Consider the following 9,212-nt stretch of genomic DNA (forward strand, 5'->3'; position numbering starts at 1 on the left):
GGTTTTTTTTTTTTTTGTCTTGATCAAATAGCTTCTTGCTTCTAGCTTTCTTTTTTGTTTGTTTGTTTTTTTAAATTAGATATGATCTTTATTTACATTTCAAATGTTATCCCCTTTCCTGCTTTCCTCTCAGAAAGTCCCCTATCACCTCTCCCTCCCCCTACTTACCTACCCACCCACTCCCGATTCCTGGCCTTGGCATTCCCCTACACTGGGACATAGAGCCTTCACAGGACCAAAGGCCTCTCCTTCCATTGATGACCAACAAGGCCATCCTCTGCTACATATGAATCTGGAGCAAGGCCATCCTCTGCTATATGTGCAACTGGAGCCACGGGTCCCTCCATGTGTACTCTTTGATTATTGGTTTAGTCCCTGGGAACTCTGTGGATACTGGTTGGTTCATATTGTTGTTCCTCTTATGGGGCTTTAAACGCCTCAGCTCCTTGGGTCCTTTCTTTAGTTCCTCCATTGGGGACACTGTGTTCAGTTCAATGGTTGGCTGAGAGCATCCACCTCTGTATTTGTCAGGCACTGATAGAGCCCCTCAGGAGAAGCTAGATCAGGCAAGCAGTTGTTGGCATACATAATAGTGTCTGGGTTTGGTGACTGTATATGGGATGGATCCCTGGGTGGGGCAGCCTCTGGACGGCCTTTCCTTTAGTCTCTGCTCCACACTTTGTCTTTGTAACTCCTCCCACAGGTATTTTGTACCCCTTCTAAGGATGACCAAAGTATCCACACTTTGGTCTTCCTTCTTCTTGAGTTTCATGTGGTCTGTGAGTTGTATCTTGGGTATACTCAACTTCTGGGCTAATATCCACTTATCAGTGAGTGCATACCATGTGTCTTCTTTTGTGATTGGGTTACCTCACTCAGGATGATATTTTCTAGTTCCATCCATTTGCCTGAGAATTTCATAAATTCATTGGTTTTTTTGTTTTTGTTTTTGTTTGGTTTGGGTTTGTTTTGTTTGTTTGTTTTGTTTTTGTTTTTCAAGACAGTGTTTCTCTGAGTAGCCCTGGCTGTCCTGGAACTCACTCTGTAGACCAGGCTGGCCTTGAACCCAGAAATCCACCTGCCTCTGCCTCCCAAGTGCTGGGATTAAAGGCATGTACCACCACTGCCCAGCTAAATTCATTGTTTTTAATAGTGAGTAGTACTCCATTGTGTAGATGTACCACATTTTAGGTATCCATTCTTCTGTTGAGGGACACCTGGGTTGTTTCCAGTTTCTGGCTGTTATAAATAAGGCTGCTATGAACATAGTGGAGCATGTGTCCTTATTACATGTTGGAGCATCTTCTGGGTATATGACCAGGAGTGGTATTGCTGGGTCCTCAGGTAGTACTATGTCCAATTTTCTTAGGAACTGCCAGGCTGATTTCCAGAGTGATTGTACCAGCTTGCAATCCCTCCAGCAATGGAAGAGTGTCCCTCTTTCTCCACATCCTTATCAGCATCTGCTGTCATCTGAGTACTTGATCTTAGCCATTCTGACTAGTATAAGGTGGAATCTCAGGGTTGTTTTGATTTGCATTTCCCTGGTGACTAAGGATGTTGAACATTTCTTTAGGTGCTTCTTGGCCATTTGATATTCCTCAGTTGAGAATTCTTTGTTTAGCTCTGTACCCCATTTTTAATAAAGTTATTTGGTTCTCTGGAGTCTAACTTCTTCAGTTAAAAGAAGATAACCACACAAACAAAAACATCAATAATAACAGGAAGTAGCAATTACTATTCCTTAATATCTCTTTTAACATTAATGGACTCAATTCCCCAATAAAAAGACACAGACAAATATCCTGGATATGTAAACAGGACCCAGCATTTTGCTGCACACTGGAAACGTACCTCAGTGTCAAAGAAAAACACTACCTCAAGTAAAGGGCTGGAAAACAATTTTCCAAGCAAATGGTCCCAAGAAACAAGCAGGAGTACCCATTCTAATATCAGATATAATCAACTTTCAACCTTATCAAAAAAGATAAGGAAAGACACTTTGTACGCATCAAAGGAAAAATCTACAAAGAAGAACTTTCAATTTTGAAGATCTATGCTCCAAATGCAAGGGCACCCAAATTCATAAAAGAAACATTATAAAGCTAAAATCATACATCACACCCCACCCAGTAATAGTGGGGGACTTCAACACCCCATTCTCATCAATGGACAGATCAGAGAAATACAAACTAAACACAGACACCGTGAAACTAACAGAAGTTTTGGACCCAATGGATTTTAAAAATATCTATAGAACATTTCATCCTAAATCAAAAGAATATACCTTCTTCTCAGCACCTCATGGTGCCTTCTCCAAAATTGACCATAAAATCAGTCACAAATCAGACCTCAACAGATATAAGAAGATTGAAATAATCCCATACTTCCTATCAGATAACTATGGATTAAGACTGGTCTTCAATAGCAAGAAAAACAACAGAAAGCCCACATACACATGGAAACTTGTAGCTTTCAAACTATAGTGATTTTGAACAATAATGTTACTAAAATTTCTGAGACAATACAATTTGATTATTGCTAGTCTGCTATTGCTTATTTCGCAATCAAAATGAAGTTGGTTTGTAATTTTTGAAAATATAAGTTTTCTTACTAATAATATTGTCACTAATGGAAAAGAGGTTTAATGAAAAACTGTATGCAGTGGAGAAATATTTATAGTTTCTGAGCAAGTAAATTTATCAGGAATGGTGAAGGAGACAGATAAAAACAATGGATAGTAGCTTTGCAGTGAGCTAGAGAGAGAAAAGGGAGATTACTAAAGATGAATCAAAGATGCCACCCCATATAAACCATGCATCTTGGAGATGGCACAAAATGAATAACCTCAATCTGTCCTCAAGATATAAGGACAGATGCCACGAAGTAGTATATCAGCTGGTCACTGGAAAAATATATAGCAAAGTAATGTTAAAAACATTCTGAAACTAAAGTATTTGAAACAAATACAAATGTCATGTTCCATTTGTCTCCACAAATGTACACATGCCTAAGGAGTTGCTTATAAAAATAATTAAAATCAGAGTTTAATAATTAAGACATTTCCATATATGCCCTGGTTTCTCTGTGTTTCTGAAGTGTCTCCCCCTGCCCCGATGCTATGAATAGGCAATTACATGCGATGGCTGTTTTTAAATGTTTCATGCTTGAATGAATGGGCTGCTTGCTGTGTTAGCATGGAGTTTAACTCTTCGTACTATGGCATAATGCAGCACTACAATTGAACTTAGAATCCATTTACTTATTAAAAGGCCCTATTTTTCCACAAATATATCATAATAAGAAAAGCTATAATTTATTTGTAAGCTGATATTGGTTATTAATCCTAAGGCATTTTCTAACAGGTAAGGGTCTTTGAAAATTAAAATTAATTTTCAGGTTGTGTCTACAATTAATCAAACACAAATTCTTTTATTATCACATAGATTATTCTAGTAGGGTCTAATTACAAATACATGTTATAATACAAACATGTTATATGTAATTATATAAATAGGATGTTGATAGTTTTCTGTGATAACTATTAAATTCCTCTTGTCTTTCTCAGATCCATTGATGTTTAGAAATCTTCTAAATGTAATCATTGACCAGAACACATCTGGAATTACCTCATAGTTTTTTTTTCTTCAAAGTATTAAACTGTAGCTTGTTTCTGTAGCAGACATTTTGTAAGGACATAAAAGATCACAGCATTAACACATTCTACTTTTATTTTAAATTCTATACATTAATACTTAAATCTTAGCAAAATGATTATGCTTGGTAAGGTTTATGTTGTTATTTACTGAAGTAATAGTAAATATTAATAGCAAATAGTAAATAGTAAAATAGATTGTTTTGATTAACCTTAGATGGATTATTTAGTAAAACTTTGACAAAAAATTTGAATAAGTGTATGTATAGATAGCTTCTATCAGAGCAAAAATATTTTGAGCAATACTTTCACTCTCAGTGATTTTCTTTTATTGCCATGACTCGCTCTACTTTTATATTATTCAAGTTACTAGTCTACCAAGAAAATACTTTACAGTATGTTGGCCTGTTCCTCCCACCCGTGTTCAGTCCTTCAGTGAATGGAGTGGCTGTAAGACAACATTTCCTCCTGCAGTTTCATATTAGTTGTATGAGATCTGTAGGTTTAGAAAGCATCCCAAACATTAGGTGACTGTCTCCAGAGTGGAGCAAGCTGATGGAAAAATAAAGGAGAAGGCAATATGCTTCTGCATGCCTTACCAAAGGATAGACCAAGGGTGACTTTTAGCTAGAAAACAGGACTCTGGATAACACAACAGAAATAGCCCATTCCTGGGGACTTTTGTCTTATAGAAAACCAGATAATCTGACGAGGATCTGCTTGAATGAAATTTACTTCTAGGCATGTGCTTACCTGTGATAATGGAGACTTACAGTCTCTTGGCTACCACTAAATCTTCTCTGTGAACAATGGATATGAATTTGAGGAACTTGTTATGAATCTTCACTTTAAACAAAGCTTTATCCTACAAGAAAAAAAGTTTTCTATTTGAATAATTATTAAATACTTAGGATGGGGTAACATACTGCTATGAACCTTACCTAATTCCCATTCTACCATAATTTCAGGACAAAAGTTTTAGGAAGAGAAATTAGTATTTTATAAGAAACGTCTGCAGTTGGGTATCCTTTCCCTAAAACAAGACCAGGAGCATCCTCTTTACATCTCCAGAGCTCAATTCAGCTCCATGGGAATATGCATGACCAGCTCAAAGCACACAATGTCTGAAGTTCACATCTCATTTTCAAACCAACCCATAGCTGCCTTTACATAACTAGAGCTCATGATTGTACATTAAGTAAACACATGCTAAAATCAAAAGAAGAGAATCCCGGAGGATAATTAAAACATAACAACTACATTTAAAAAGTTGAAAATATATAATTTAGGATCAATCCAGGGGTTGCTCTCAGTCCCAGCCTGAACCAAGGCCAAGGAAGAGACCCCATCCTAATCTCTGCCCCAGTCCACTCCATGTATACTGGCCCATCCATTCAGTCACTGGGTATCTGGATCTAGACCTGGAATTAGCAAGAAACCCCACCATCACTAGTCCTTCAACACCATCCGTTTCTGCTCTGTCCCCTCAATACTCCCTTGAGCAGCCCAGTCCAAGGAATTCCAGACAAGTAGACTAAAGACATGTAACAAAAATCCTTAGAACATTAGGTGCCTAGCTCTCATTACAAGTGCAAATATGATACATCAAGACAAATAAGTACACCCATCACTAATCCCAAATTAATGTGTCAAGGAGAACAACCTAGATAAAATTCAAAACACAGAATTCAAAAGGGCTATTATAATAAAATAAAAAAGACAGAATACTTAAGAGAAACAAGCTGAAATGAAGCAGGAAGTGAAAAGCTCAATAAGTCTAAACAAAAGCTCAGTGAAAGGCCTCAAAAACACAATAGATTGTACAGAAGACAGAAAGAAATTCAAGATTTGAAAACAAGGTAGACAGGTCAGATCATTCAAAGAAAATGATAAATTAAAAAAAGCTTAAAAATAGAACAAGAACAATCCTTGGGACAATACAAAGTCTGTACAATATAGACATGGAAGGAGAATTCCAGACCGAAGGCAGAGTTAATATGTTCAGTAAAATCCTAAGAATATATCCCAGTTCTACAGAAGAGATACCCATCCAACATGAAATATATGGGACCAGAATAGAAATTATCCATGATAGCTTGTTACTAAAGTATTAAAAGAATAAATAGTAAAGAGAGAATGGTGTATGCTGCAATATAGAAGAGCCAAATCATAAACAAAGTCAGATGCATCAAAACAAATGCCAATTATTTGGTGAAACTTCCAAGACCAGAAGTACTTGGAAAGATTTACTCCAAGTTCTGAAGACCAAAATGACATCCCAGGTTATTCTATTCAGCAAATCAATGAAAAAGAAATAAAGACTTTTTAAGATAAAAAGGCAGAGTAATAGAATACCTATCCACCATTGAGCTCTCTATGTAGTGCAGGAAAGAATCTTGTACCAAAGAGAAGAATAAACACACCCAGAAGTCAAAGGGCAGTAAGCATCAGTACTACTGATCAAAAGAAGCCTAAGAAAACACCAAGAAAAACAAACAACAGGCATAAATACACATGTTAAAATAATAACTCTGAATGTTAACGGTTTCAGTATCCTGGAAAGAAGATAGGGATATTGGCAGATTGGATCATAAAACAGAATCTTGCTTTATGCTGATTCTAGGAAACACACTTCTCCATCAAGGATAGTTACTACCTTGGAGAAAAAGGGATAGAAATTTGTATTGCTAACAAATGTGTATAAGAAAGAAGCAGACATAGTTATCCTAATATATGGCAAAGTAGACTTCCAAACAAAACTAGACAAAGAAATAAAGACAGTTGCTTCATAATCAACAAGGAATAAAATCCTCAAAAAACTTGACAGTTCGAAACATGCATACACCAAGCACAAGTGTGCCCAATTTCATTAAAAAATATTTCTGGTTGTAAAAAAATCTAGTAACCATAAGAAATTTCAGGACTCAGCTCTAACCAATGGACATGTTATATAGCCCAAATCAGACAAACACCAGAGTTGCTGAAATCATAAATCAAATGGGCTAAATACACATCAGCAAAGAATTCCTCACTAAAGAATATACATTTTACAGCAGCTCATGGAAGTTTCTCTAAAATATATAACATATCAAGTAAAAAAAAAAAACAAGCCACACAAATATAAGAAAATGAAATAATATGCTGTGTTTTTACCTAAGTACAACAGGTCAATGCTAGATAACAATGGCAAGACAAACTACAGAAAGTGATCAAACTCATGAAGAGTAAGCAACATACATTCAATGAGAAATAGGTCACTGAAAAATTAAGAAGGAAATGAAAAAAATCAGAATTGAATTAAATTGAAAACATGCAATACAGTGTTGCTATCTGCTATCAGCCACTCCTTTGAAACTAGTATGTAAAAAACTCCATGAAAGTGAAACAATTGCTTTTCATGTACCATCGCATGTAGGCAGACTATGTCAATGACAATTTCTGTATGTAGTCAAGGGGTACCAATGAGGCATATTAGACACTGGAAGAACAAGTCTACCCTACTGCAAATTACGATGTTCGTGTTTAGCAGAACGATATGTTCTGGCGAACACATGATGCGCTATCTCATCTTCCATTGAATTGGGTTGGATAAGTAATGTCCATGTTGTTCTCCCTTTATTGGAATTTCTCTTATCCCACTTGATGTACTGATGATTTTTTTTCTTAAATTAAGTGTGAGATCATTCTTTCTCTGAGTACAACCAGACATTTCCCCATAACTGATCTTTAGACTTCTATTAAAATTGTTCCTTCCCCCTGTGTATTACTAAGAGTTTACACTTAAAGAATACTTAATAGCTGCTGGTTTTGTGGGTTTATGGCTTAGGTACAGAGATGTGAATTATAGTTGAAGATATCTATCTCTGTTCTTAATTTTAAAAGGCATGGAGGGCTTTTTTTCTCCCTTTTTAAAAATATATTCTGGAAAATGCTTGCCAACAATAACATGTTTTCCAGAAATACCCATGTTTTCCTTTCAGTACACTGATATTTCTTTTTCTCGGTTTGTACTCAGAACTAACCTACTGTGAAGGGAGAGATTGCTATTCTGTTTTGGGTCTGAGTGAAAAACAAAAAAACAAAAAACAAACAAAAAACCCACCAAAAAACAAAAACCAAGAAATAACAAAACCAACCTTCATTTCAAGTCTAATGATAGCACACTGGAAGCCATGGGTCTTGTGCCTAGCTAGGCCTGAAATAAGAAGAGCTCTGTTTTGATACTTCTGTACTTGCTTTTATCCAGACAACAAAAACCTTGTGTAAACCATGTTGTACATTCCCTATAATGCTTATTCAACTATCTAATAAGTAATAATTTCACACAAAAAAATGATTTTTGTGTGAGCATATTTCTCAGCCCTACACATATAACATATGAGACGGAAATCCTGATTTAATGGCTGAGTTTCAGGAAATGTTTATAAATTTTAATATAGAGAACCTAAAATATAGAATCCATGCATGTGAAATAGTATCTAAATATTCTATACCTTAATTGTTCTAGGATGTGTTATTACCTCGTAGTTTTAGACTTATACAAATGTCCCATAAGTAAAGAATTACAGATCTTATGGATTATGTATAAAATATAGAAAACCTTTCAGTATATTTGTGTTTATAAAGTCTAATGTTTCTTGGTGAATGAAGATTCTACAATGTTGTATATGTATTAAAATCTGGACTATTTAGAAAACAGTAAAAGAATTACAATATTAATCAAGTAAGGATAGAATGGGAACAGTTAAACAGTACAAGCAATAAAGACCTCATTAATATAAAATGAATAGTCCTTAAAATCATAAAATGGAAGCAAGAACAAATTTTTTTCAGTAGTAAATTTGGTTTAAAAGATTAACATCTTGACAACACCCAGAGGAAGCTCCACTCCCAGGTGCACTGGCACACCCAGGATTAGAGGTGAGCAGGAACCAGCATCTGCCCCAACACTGGGAGTAACTGGGACCAGCGGGACCAGGCACACAGGAGCTCCGCAAGCCCAGTGACTCAGGTTCCTTCTGGTCTGTCTGGGCTGGGGTCCAGAGCCGACACTGGGCACAAGCTCCACAACCTGTCCCACAACACCCAGAGGAAGCTCCACTCTCAGGTGTGCTGACACACCCAGGATCAGAGGTGAGCAGGAACCAACATCTGTCCCAACACTGGGAGTAACTGGGACCAACGGGACTAGGCACACAGGAACTCTGCCAGCCCAGTGACTCTGGTTCCTTCCGGTCTGTCGGGGTTAGTGTTCTGAACAGACCTTGGGCACAAACTCTGCAGCCAGTCCCACAACTCACAGAGAAAGCCACACTCCCAGGTGATTTAACAAGCCCAGGATCACAGGATCCCAGAATCACAGGATCACAGTGACAACTTGACTCTGAGGAGTTCTGACACAACCAGGATCACAGGAAGCACAGGCTCCAGTCAGATTTAGAAAGGGCAGGTAGCACTAGAGTTAACCAGATGGCGGGGGCGGGGGAAGTATAAGAAAATAAACAGCACAAACCAAGGTCACTTGCCATCATCAGAACCCAATTCTCCCACCACAGCA

General features: G+C 36.9%; 1 long non-coding RNA gene across 7 annotated transcripts in view; it reads left to right on the forward strand.

Annotated features, from left to right (window-relative positions):
* Positions 1–9,212, forward strand: part of LOC116073516 — a 61,029-nt gene that overhangs the window by 20,616 nt on the left and 31,201 nt on the right. The window lies entirely within an intron of this gene.

The sequence above is a fragment of the Mastomys coucha genome, unplaced genomic scaffold, assembly GCF_008632895.1.
Source record: "Mastomys coucha isolate ucsf_1 unplaced genomic scaffold, UCSF_Mcou_1 pScaffold23, whole genome shotgun sequence".
In the NCBI taxonomy this organism is placed as follows: Eukaryota; Metazoa; Chordata; class Mammalia; order Rodentia; family Muridae; genus Mastomys; species Mastomys coucha.